The sequence below is a fragment of the Peromyscus leucopus genome, chromosome 3, assembly GCF_004664715.2.
Source record: "Peromyscus leucopus breed LL Stock chromosome 3, UCI_PerLeu_2.1, whole genome shotgun sequence".
Lineage (NCBI taxonomy): Eukaryota > Metazoa > Chordata > Mammalia > Rodentia > Cricetidae > Peromyscus > Peromyscus leucopus.
The window spans coordinates 109,790,593-109,803,519 of NC_051065.1; the positions used below are offsets into that span (position 1 = coordinate 109,790,593).

The following is a 12,927-nucleotide window of genomic DNA, read 5'->3' on the forward strand; positions in this document are numbered from 1 at the left end:
AGACAGTTTTAGCATTTTTTTTTTTAATGCAGCAAGCAAATGAAAAATTGAATCCAATGTCACACAGGCAATGTTCACAATTATCAGCTTTTAGGACTCTAATAAATGCTACAAAGTTATCTGCCCTAAGCTTGGAGCCTAAAGGATTTGTATTGTTATCAGAGGCCTTGAAATCCTTGTTCACAATACATCTAGCAAACTCCAGTGTAGTAAGCCTTTGAAGAAAATGATACCCAGTGCACAGACACAGCACTGCAGAAATGTGACTGCTCAATCTGGGCACGGACATCTCCCAGGGATTAAAATGCTGCTTCCCTCCAGGTAATTATTATGCTCAATAAAACGTGGACACCCATGAGCTCTGAGGACAGACAAAGGACACTGTGTATGAAAGGAAAACTCCCCTTGAATTAATCTGTTCACACTCTCAACAGCTAATCAATGTATCCATTTCTCTTAGGAAATGACATGGGCCACAGAGAGCATTTAAGACGTTCTGCCCAGGCTCTGAACTGTAAAACTATCCATCACACTTCAGCACAGTGTCAACCAAAGAGGGGAAACAAGGTGAATGTGGTTCAGATCTACACCAAAAGAGAAAATAATACGATGCGAACACACAGCGTGTCCTGGGAACCTGTGATTAATGTTAGGAGAACAAAATCAGGGCAATACAATATGATTTCTGAGCCTATGTAAACCTTGCAAGCCTACAACTAGGGGATGAGACTCAGTGGAGTTCACAAGGCATCATCCATGGTGGTAATTTACCGTTTTCCAGTACAATAAGCAGGGTTTGGTCTTCTTCCCCGAACTCTCTCCTTGCAATTGTAAAGCCATTAAATAAGCAACTGTATGCAAGCAGCAGTTCTAATACCCTCGGTGCCGCATGCAGTCTGATCCCAGACCTGTATAAAACAGCATCGACATGCATAGCATGTGTAGCTATAACTTCCCCAGGTCAAAACCCTCAAGAATTACTGCATAATTTGCTCAGGCTGAATCCATTTCTCTGAGCACCCAAAATTTCAAATATCTTAAATCCATATGTCTTATAAGATAGCTTCAATTTTTCCCCAGAATGGTAGTTTCTCACAACCCATACATGGCTTTGGGCAAAGAGGCTATTGGTGCCACCCAGAATTCAACTCCTATATTCTTTACTAGTTTGTTCCCCCTTCTGGTCGTGAGTAGATAAAAGGATAGTGTGCAATCTTTAAACTTCTATCCCAGTTATCACAGGCTAGGTCATTGGTGATGCTTGCCTGGCATGTTCCATCCCCAGAAAGGCAAAACAGGCACCAGATACCAGCACACAGTTGATACTGGAGAAAACCAAGAGCAACATACAACACAGGAGAGCAGAGGTCTGGATGGGAAGGACAAATTCATGGTCTGGCTCTCTACTCAGTCTCAGGCATGTTCCTTAGTTTCCATGACTTAACAGTGTCCGCTTTGCCAGACAGGGTTAACAATGGCACTTACTCCACAGGCTTGCTGAATGAGTAATTCAGTCAGTAATTGTTATGGGTATTGTTTTTATGTTGTTAGGATTAAATGAGTTTATAGAGTCTTGAAATATTTCCAATTCCACTATAACAATTTGCAATTATACAAATATGTATACATCTACACATGTATATAATGCCATTGTTTGTCTCAATTATTTAATAATTTTCTGAGGTCCCAATGAATGCCAAGTGATGATGAAAGCACAGAGATAGCATTGGCAAATGAGGCAAAGTTCATGGGAAAACTGATCATTTTACTGTGAGACAGAAAATATGTATGGGGCTGGAGAGATGGCTCAGAGGTTAAGAGCACTGGCTGTTGTTCCAGAGGACCTGAGTTCAATTCCCAGCAACCACATGGTGGCTCACAACCATCTAGAATGAGGTCTGGTGCCCCCTTCAGATAAACATGTATACGTGATAAATAAAATAAATCTAAAAGAAAATATGTATGTATGTAGACAAGCACAGAGTATAGTTGTGGGTAAAAAAAAAAAGAAAAAGAAAAATGTATCTTAGTGCCACGCAGCCTAAAGGATTGGAAAGGGGGAAAAGGAGGCACCCACTCAGTGGCAGCTCCTAACTGGCTGTAACTCCAGTCCCAGGGGATCGACGCCCTCTTCTGGTCTCCATGTGTACTTCATACCCTTGGTGCACAGACATATTCAGACAAACCACCAATATACATAATAATTAAAATTGGGGGGAAAAGGAAACTCATTACATACTATTGTTAGAATTCTCAGGGTCAAATCTGGGCTTAGGAGACCCAACAAGTTAGATGAACCATCCTCCATATGCTAACTGAAGAGACAAGTAGTCCAGAGAAGCAGAGAAAGATGGCAGTCCAGTGTAGTCACACTGGGAAAAGAATGAGTAAAGAGGTCTGATAACCCCCAAATCCATCTTCAGGGTGCTGCCACGAGGTTTAGGTTTCTATGGAGTGTAAGAGTATGCATAACTAAGCAGTTCCCATCAAGGTGTGATCATGTCCATCACTGACCCAGGCTGCCTCCCAAAGTTGTCAGGACTATGTGAAATCTTTTGTGGGAGGTAAGTTCCTTCTTTGGCTGGCACTAGGTAGGATGCCAGCCTTTCCTTCACCCACCGTGAGGTTTCTGGGGGAAAACGTAGTTTTGAGGGGGTCTGTTGTTTCAATAGTCCTAGTAATACAAGTGTCTCTCTTTTAGATAGCCTCTCTCCGAGCAAGAAGGTTAGACCTACTCTGTCTGCATTTTAAAGATAAACACAAAGTAACCTGCTGGTGGATTAGATATGCTATGTAAGAGAGAACAATGGAGACTTTTTAAAGGTTTTTAACCTGGACAAATGGGTGATGCCATTTATAAAAGTTGAAATTAGGAAACAAATAGTTCTAAGGGGGAGGGCCAGAAAAGTTCACCTTGGTCATGTTAAATTTGAGATTAGACACTTTGGTGCAGAGCGCCCAAGGAACAGTGACCTTGCAAATCTGAAGGTCAAGCCGAGTTTGAGAAATTAGTTATCAGTTTTCAGCAAGCCAGGGGCATCTGAAGGCAAAATATTGAGAGAGAAAACCTGAGTAGAGTGTGGTGGGAAAGAAGCTGAGAAGCACTGGCTGGACAGTAAGACCTTCCACTTTCTACCCTAAAAATTCCAGGAAGATTCTGGAAGACAGCTGAGCAGGAGTCACAGAGGAGGAAGCAAAGGTGGGTGGGGTCTTGAAGCCAAGAGAAAAAATCGATTAGTCAGCAACTTGTAAGACACCAGTAACCAACAGTCATCCTGGGAAATCCCAGTGTGCGACACAAATAGAATCTCTCTGGATGGGTTGTGAGAGGATCCGCCCCAAGTCTCTGGAAAACTCACACTCAGCTTCCACCTTCAAATTCCACCAACCTAGTCCATTCAAAAGAAGACGAGGAGAAAATAAAACCAAACAAAAGATCCCCTGAGTCTTAAAAGTCTTCCTAGACCATCAAGTGCTGATTTTCCCTTTGCCTGGCTCTGGTTCATATTTGCCGATTCTTTTTTTACATGTTATCACATCCTATTTGCCAGATTTACTTTAAAGACAATCATCACCCCTGGGCCTCCATTTCCTGAAAGGATTAGAAATAATCAGGAACTTCAAAAATTACATTTTACAGGAAAAGTGAAGCTACTAGAGACACTGTCTTTCCAAGAAAACAAATCTGTTTCAAACAGCCTTTGAGCTGCAGGGAGGGGGTGGGAAGGCGGTGAGTCTCCACCCATTGGGCTCACAGGGCTTATTACTCAGACGAAACCTGTCCTCACTATAGGCTACCAAGAGGGTTACTCCCAGGGATGCTCCGAGCAACCCACTCTGGGTCTGGGCCAACTTCCCAGGATCCATTCAGAGAGGATGCTGGGGGAAAAGGCCACAGGGAGGGGCCCCGCCTCCTCTTTTCTTGTAACAGAATGACAGGCTGCTGGCTGGACACACGCCTGACAGATGGCATTTCAAAGGGATTTCGGGAGCCATCTGGGGTGGGTACAATTATTACAAACCGTGCCTCTAACAAAGCCAGAAGGGTTACTTCCTGAAAGAAGAGAAGTAAAACAAATTCTATCATATTAGGAAGACACATAAAAATATACCAGGCTAACAAACTCCAGCTTTCTGCAGCCTAAAATGCTACCTTCTGTTTGTGGAGCTGGAAACCAGGCCAGCAATATCTTCCAGTTATTAGCTTTACGCTCATAAACACAGGGTTTCTCCTCTTCGAGAAAAGGAGACCATCAGACACCAGGGAACAATGGTTTCTAGCTCCTGGATGTTTACTCGTAGGAAGACATTAAGCATTTAATCAAGAATATATTTAATCTGCACAAGAAACCATAGAAGTAGAAGTAGGATTAATATTATATTCGTGAAGAATTCTGAGATTCAGACGAGGAAAGTAACCCATCCACGGCCATATAAAAGGTAGGTGAGATTAAATGATTTAAGTCATTTAACATGATTTAAAAGACAACAGTTGACATCATCCCTCATTCTAAACTAGCCTTGTCTAACAGAACCTTCTGCCATGGTGAAAACACTTCATTTTGCTGCTGCCCAACATGTAGGCTCTACCCACACGTGCCTGTTAAAAGGTGATGATAACTGGGTCTGGGAAATGGCTCGGAGGATACAGTGCTTGCCACACACACATGAGGACGTGGGATCAGATGCTAGAGAGCATCCACGGAAAAGCCAGGAGCAGAAGGAATTTGAGTCTGTAATTCCAGTAGAAGAGTGGGGAACGGAGTGTAGACACGGAAGGCTCCTCAGAGCTTGCTGGCCAGCCAGTTTAGCCAGTCTGTGAGCTCCATGTTCAATGAGAGACTACATCTCAAAAAAGATGCTCCAAAGCTATGTATCACATGCACACACAACTACACACACAGACACACAGACACAGACACAGACACAGACACACACACACACACACACACACACACACACACACACACACACACTAGGGGTTGGGGGTCGGGTGACTACTGAGGCTGTGGAACTAAATTCAATATTATTCACTTTAATTGTGAAGAAGCCCTGCTAACAGCAGTGGACTAGCCAGTCGAGCTCTACTGGAGAAGAAAGGACCTGAGTTGCTGGTTAGCCACTGTGTTTGATACAGTCCCCCAAAGACTTCAAGCTCTCAAAATAACAAGAAACATACTTATATTAAACAGCAAGACATCTTGAACGGTTATTTGAAAAAAATCTTCCATTTTTCAAAGCCTGTATATACTTTGAAAAATGATCTAGTCAAACTCTGTGTTTGTGTTCTAAAAATCCTATTTGGTCCTTATTGGCTGTGGTTTTAGGAACAAAAAACATTTTTTAAAAATATATTTGTGTAGCATGGATTGCAACAAATTAAACACAATAAGATGAGGGAGAAAGGGAAGCAGCGGCACACAGGGAAGAGATGGGAGTGAGCTTGGTGGGTTAGCCCTCAGGACAGCTCTAGCTGTGGAACTGCGAACGGTAAGGACGGGGACACTGCAGGAGGCCGCCAGAAGGAATGTCTGCATCGCGCACTGAAGAGACATGAACAAGTCAAGTCACAGAATAACAAATGACTATGGCTGCACTGACCCAAGAACAGAGAATGAAAGGCCATGCTTCGTAAGCTTACATTCTAACAGATAACCGGCTGGAAGAATACTAAACTCTTAATACTGGGCACTTCGAAAGGGTGGCTGCAGAAATGGGAGAGATAAAATAGTCTTCCTTTCAGTAAATACTCTCATAGTCTGGACTGGGGGGGGCATTTATTTATTGTTGCATCTCATAAACTGAATAAAATGATTACTTAACTCTTGGACACTATTCAACCATCACCAATCTTAACTTATTCACCAGAAAAACATGTAAAGGAATTATAGGCTCCAGTCAGTGACACTAACAATGCATTTCAAGGTTTCCCACGTGACAGAAAGCTAACACCAAGGTCAAGAACACACACTTTCAGTTGTGAGTAAGAACACGCTGGGAATAAAGTTGCAGAAAAGGTGGTACTATTTTCCCTGATATTACTTTTAAAACTCAAAGTGTTAATGTTAGTCATTACAGTCCTCTTTAATTGTTTTAAAAGAGCCAATAAGGTAGAATCTAAACTCCCAACCCTTCTACCACCAGATCATAACTTAATCTGAGCACTGTCCTATTGAACGTCTCAGTGTGAATTAGCAAAGGCCCCAGAGTTCTCCTAGCAAACACTGAGTGGCTATTTGCTTCTTATGCACATTTTATGGTCCATAAACTTTTAGTATACCTGGCTTCAGTGACCCTCGCTGAGGCAATCAGAAAGTGACCTTCTTTGCCATCACACTCTGTTCTCCACGGCTGAAGAGAGGACACTGGGTCGAAAGCCCTTCCTTCTTCCAGCCATCCTTGTTACCCAGTTGAGGCAGCTGAAGAGACCCTAGTGCTGAAAGCCTTCTAAGTAGTCTCCTGCTGATTCAGGTTCCCAACACCAGCAGGTTTCCAGACAAGCCATCCCAACGGAGTTCTTTCCCAGCAACTGTACAAATGCTCTCAGGCCCAGCCTGCTAACTGGGCCATGATCATCTCACTCAGACTGAGCAGCAATGGTATCGTTTGCTGTTACATTAATTTGGGTCTTGTTTATCAAAATCTACCAAGACTTCAAAAAGATTACTGTCATTTTCACTGTTTAGGACGGTTGAACACACTACACACAGACACCATTTCATCTTGTTACACAACTGCTTGCGTTTCTTAGACATCCGGGATATCAGACAACAAGGCCAGACTTCCGCTATTCTTTCTTTAGCCAATATTGCTCCCCCCACCCCCATTTACTCCATTACCAACCTCTCACAGTACTTTTTTTTTTTTTACAGTTCTGAAGACCAGAGGCAATACTCAATATTTGCCCTTCAAATAATTCTTCAAAACTTTAACATGACAATTTGTCAAAAAATATTTAATATAAATGTATCATACATTCCAATAATCTAATTCATTTCTTCCAGAGAAGTGAAATGCAAGTTTACCAAGCAAGAATGTTTACAAAGGTTTATGGAAGCCTTCTTTTGTAGTCACCTCAAACTGGATATGACTTAAATGGTCTTCAACTGGACAAACTGTGGTGTGCCACTGCAATGCAACAACACCCAGAAAAACAACTGTTACACAAGAGTGTGGCTAAATCTCAATTACATTGTGCTAAGTGGGGAAAGAGCCGGACCTAGAAGACTACACGCGGTATAATACCATATACATGATGGTCTATAAAAGGCAAAATCACCATACGACAGAGAGGCTACTGTATGAAGTGACCACACAGGGCATCACAAGACGACTAGGGAGAAGAGAACACAGAAACACTGCATCCTGACAGTAGTAGATGGTGCTCATTAGTTAACCTTCGGTACACGGTCTTAGCTCAGTTTCCTGTTGCTGTGATAAAATAACCTCACAAAAAGAACTTTAAGTGAGGGTTCATTTTGGTTCATAGTTCCAGATACAGTCTATCATGGTCAGGAACTCAAAGCAATGGGAACTGGACAGCTGGTCATACTGCATTCACAATCAGGAAGCAGAGAAAGATGGATGATGAATGCTTGTGCCCAGTCCACTGTCTCCTTTATATATAGTCCAGGATCCTAATCTAGAAAATGATGCTACCCATAGTGAGTGGATCTTCCTACCCCAATTAATCACTGGTGAACTCTACTTTTTATTAGTTTTTTTTTTTTAACAAAAGGAAATGTCTAGCATTTCATTAAATGGAGAATCAGTTTCATTTTGTCATAAATACCAAGCAAAAATAAATACAATAAAAAAACAAAGCCAGTTAATTCAATCTGGAGCCCAACGCTTGAATTCTCTTATTACAAAAGGAGATAACCACCATTGATACCTGTGACTATCGAACGGAGACCACCTCCTTAACTTAATTATAAGGCTTGGTCATAACTGAAGCTGCAATAATCCACCAGAGACCAGGTGGCTAACGCTGAACAAGCCTCTACTTCTCACAGTGCAGGTTCTGTCTGGAGTCAGGACTTACAGGGAGTGAGGGGGTCAGGGAGGAAAGTGTGAGCTCTTTCTTTTTTGCAATGACATTAACTCCATCATGAGTAACCAATGCTGTCCTAAGCCGTACTAATCATCTCCTAAAGCAGAAGTTCATGAGCCCTTTGGGGAGGTCGAATGACCCTTCACAGGGGCCACCTAAGACCATTGGAAAAACACAGATATTTATATTACAACTCAAATTAGGGCATTTTACAATTCTGTATGTCTCAGCTATACCACTCCTGGGTATTCACCCAAAAGACTCCAAGTCATCAAAAAGTTTGGCTAAGTTGGATGAGAAGAAAGCTGATAAAGCATTCTCAGGATTTCCAGGATCCTGACCCCCAAGTTGTATGGCATTCTGTCACATTACCTCTTGATCAGAGAAATTCAGGGAAGAGCCCAGACTCCATTCAGTAGCAAATTCCAGTACAAAGGGACATGAGCATTAATCACTCTTCTCCTTTGTCCATGGGAGAGAATGTTATCACAGATAAATGAAGAGAGCCTGCATGCATTAAACAGGAAAGCAGAAGTCTCCAGCTGTTGCTGATTCATTCCAAACAGCAGCAAAAACATTCAGGAAATAAAGAATCTTCGCCATGAGAGGTTCCCTTATCAAAAATCAACCCCTGGGGATTATCTTGACACATATTCCACCTGAGTAGAATTCAGGAAGTGAGGAATGTCACATCTGAATGGGAAGGATTGTCTGTGATAATGGGGGACCTAAGCTGATTTTATCCATTATGACAGGTGATACTTTCATTTTCTCTGAAGTCATTACACTACTGTTTGTATATAATGGAATGGATTCATCTCCAATGTTTTCAACTGGACAATTTTCAAAAGCTTGTGAAAAAAACTGATTATTTTAAATGAAAAACAATGATTAAGAATATCAAATTTCCACAAATTAGGTGACTTTGCATGCCCAATACAGAATGAATAATGGTTCTAATATTAGGCAGCTTGCTTTCTTAGTTTAAAAGAAAAAAAAAAAAAAACCTCAGAAGTGACTGCTAATGAGCATATGGTTTCTCTGGGAATAATGAAAATATTTTGCAATTAATTGATTGCAATAGTTGCACAGTCCTGTGAATGTAATGCAAACCAATGAATTGTACTATCCAAAAGGGGGGGGAGTATGGTACATAAACTGTACATCAATAAGGCTGTTAAAATATAAATAAACGTTGGCTGGGCAGGGTGATGCATGGTTGTAACTCCAGCACTTAAGAAGCTGAAGCAGGAGGAGTGTGAAGGCAGCTGGGTCTACATAATGACAGTCTTAGATACATAGTGAGAGACCCTAGTTCCAAATAGATAAAAAAGTATGCATGTGTGTGTGACCCTTAAAGGTAAATGTGCAAGTAAAGTCTAGTCTCTGCTCTCACTTTTCAGAGAAAGTCCAAGTTCAGAAATCAATGTCCACTTTATATAATTTCCCTTAACACTTCAGAGATCTTGAGCTCTTCCAGAATTTGTGTAGAGAAATTACAAAATCTAAAACCAGGCTTTATACACTTAAATCTCAGCTCAGGTTTTTACAAACTCGGCAATGACAGTCAAGGTCAACACCTTAGTTTCTTTATCTCTAAAATGGAAATAATTATGATAAAAATATAGCAACGCACTCTTCCTGAGATGTGTAATGTTATATAAGACAATGCGTGTAAAATACTTAGCTGGGTCAGAACAGGAACTTGTGAAGTACCAGCTGTACCAATGGGAACATCATCATCACCCTGACACACTCTGTCGTTCAAGGAACCAAATCTAGTGATTGTGTAGGGACAGGTGGGGGCAGACACTGTAGCTCAGTGGCAGACAGCTTGCTTCCCTTGCAGTAAGGCCTGGGTTTGAGCTATAGCACCACACATAAGAAAGTAATACAGACCCAGCTATGGGTCACTTGCTGTTCTCACACAGGACACAGGCTTTCTTCACTCAATGCCTAATTTCACTCTTCAAAGGAGGGTACGTTTTCCCTGCCTTAACCAAAGTTTCCATCTTCAGTCAACATTTTTCAAAGCCTTTCGCACAATGTATGTAACTTTAACTGTACCTGCTTGGGTTATCTTTAGATAACAAGTCACACGGTCCACGTACTGTGTAAACAGCATCACTTTAGTTAATCATTTAGCACTAGCACTGGTATTGATTCACAAGAATATGTCAATATGTTTGCACATAATGTCTACATTGGAAAAACTCAATACTCCCAATCCCATATCAACCATATTATTCTTCATGTGGCCGACTCCTTTTCATTGAATGAATGTAATACTTATTTATTTAATAAATAACACAAGTGGATTCAAAGACAGATAACAATGTTTAGTACTAAGACTGAGCAATTCTAAGAACAATTCCAGACGGATATAAGAACAAAGGTTGATGTGAATGGCCTGCTAGTCATCCGAGTCCAAGGTGATGTAGGGGCCTGAGCTGTTGCCAAGGGTCATGTCTGGGTCTGTGACCCTGCCACAACCAGGGTCTGTGTTGATGTTCATGGCTCCTGAGACCATTAAAGGCTATGCCGATGCCTGAACTCTGGGCTGCCACCTGGGGCCATGTTGGTGTCCAAGGGCCACACGGCCATGGAGCCATGCCAATCAGAGTAGCCTGTGCTTCTACCTGGGACCATGGTGATATCCAGGACTAGGTGGCTGCCTAGGATCATATCTGTGGCCCATGTTGCCACCAAAGACCACACAGATGCTTGGGTCTGGGCCAAAACCTGTGGCCATGAGGGTGTTCAAGGGCCATGTGACTGTAGGGGCCATGCTGATCTGAGTGGTCTGTGCTATCACCCAGGACCATGGTGTTGTCCAGGTCAGGGCTGCTGCTGAGGGGCCAGGTCTGGGTATATGGCCGTACAGCAGCCAGGGTTTGAGTTGATGTCCATGGTTCCTGTTACTACCAAGGGCTGTGTGGATGACCAGGATCTGGTCAGCTATCTGAGACCATGTGGGTGCCTGAGGGCCACAATGCCACCAAAGCCATGGTGATATCCAGGCCTGAGCTACGGCCAAGGGTTCATGCTCCTATTGCAGCTGGGGTCTTTGATGATGTCTGTGTCCCGTGTTAGCACAGGGAGTCACTGGAACCATGCCCTGCTGATCCAGCCCCACCCTTCACAGACCCTAGGATGGCTGGCCCTGGCCACTACTGGATATTGCAGCAGGAGAGCTGGCCCCACCCCTCAGGGCAGAGCTAGTGCCCGGGCTCCCACATACACTTGGGAAAGATGGCTCCACCCCTCACCACAGGCGGGCACCTCACCAGAGCAGCACACTAGATCTGACCCTGTGGTCAGAGATGCAGGCGAGCAGACTCTGAGGGGTTGAGAGCAGGAGAGCTGACCTTGCCACGCCTTCCCTCTTTTATCTGTCATGTGGTGGCATGGTGAGGAAAAGATGTCCGTCCGCCCTCCACCCCCACTCCTACCCATCAGCACTTGCGGCAGGTGAGAGAGCTGGTCCAGGGTCACAAGAGTGGGAGAGCTAGCCCTGGCCCTTACTGGCTGCAGCACACAAGAGAGTGGGCAATGCACCCCACCTGGACATCATACTAGAGCTGACCCTTTTGGGGGCACAAGTGAGTCAGCCCTGAAGGCAGGAGAGCAGGAGAGCTACCCCCCCCCATGTTCCCCCTACAGTAATTGGGAAAATGGACCCTGCACCTTGCCTGGGCAAAACAATAGAGCTGGCCATGTTGGTATGAGTGTGGGCGACCCAGATTTGAGGACCTGAAGACAGAACGGGCCCAGCTCCTTGCTGCAGGTTGCACTGGGTGACCTAGCCGAGGCAGTGCTGGAGAGCTCACCCAGGTAGTGAGGATGGGGGAAAGCTACTGGCAGGGTGACCAACCCAGCTACCATCCAGGCCCAGAACCACAACATCCACCTCATCTATGAACTGTTGGAGAAGGTGAAAGGGGCAAACCTATAGATCCAAAACAGTAAGATCTCCATGGCAAAGGACAACAGGAAAGCTAAGAGGAGCCCCAGAGAGAGCCCATTATCTATGGCGCAGCAGAAGCCAAAGGCCTTTGAGCCACACCAATGATTCCTGCAAGTAAAGATGAATGGACTAAAGGGTAAACTGCTTAACTCAATGGACCACACTACAGCTCCCCACCCTCGTTTCATTTCTTAGTTTTGTTTTGTTTTATATTTGATTTTGTTTTGGGGGGAGGTTGCAAGGGCAGAGGGTGGAATCCCGAGGACACAGAGATAAGTGGGATTGGAATGCAGATGTGAAATCTACAAAGAATCAAAAAAGTTAAAAAACAAAAAACAAACAAACAAAAAAAAAACCCAAAGAGCAAAGTTCCTGGTGATTTATGACTACACACAGTCATGATAACTCCTGAAGCCTTCTTGGCCATACAGCCAAATACTCCAGAATATGTGAATTTTATCTACACACAGTCATGATAATTCTTAAAGCCTTCTCAGCCATACAGCCAAATACTCCAGAACATGGGAATTTTATTTTAGCTCCCATAAAATACACATTGCTATGCCAAAGTCAATAAAAGGGCATGCTGTGCAGAGAGAATGACAGAGTGCTGGTAGAATAAAGGGGATTGGCTAGGAACTCCGCCTACATTAAGTGAAGGAGACTGTCTATGTGTAGACTTTGTAGCATAAGGACATAAGAGCAAAGAGAGTAAGAGGAAATTTAGTGGCAATTTAAAAAAAAACCCACGTCAAAGAGAAATGTTTACTATTACAGGTTGCTCTGAATAATTACATAAGGATAATAAACTATTTTACAGATTTTAACTGGCTGTTTTCATACAAGTGTGCTCCCACTCCCAACATCAGGTAAGCATGTTGCCTTCTAAGATGGTAACATCATTTTA

General features: G+C 43.2%; 1 protein-coding gene across 26 annotated transcripts in view; it reads right to left on the reverse strand.

The window, feature by feature from the left end:
* The window catches only part of Magi1 (membrane associated guanylate kinase, WW and PDZ domain containing 1), a 653,433-nt gene that overhangs the window by 142,788 nt on the left and 497,718 nt on the right, over positions 1-12,927 (reverse strand). The gene's annotated exons all lie outside the window — the stretch shown is intronic.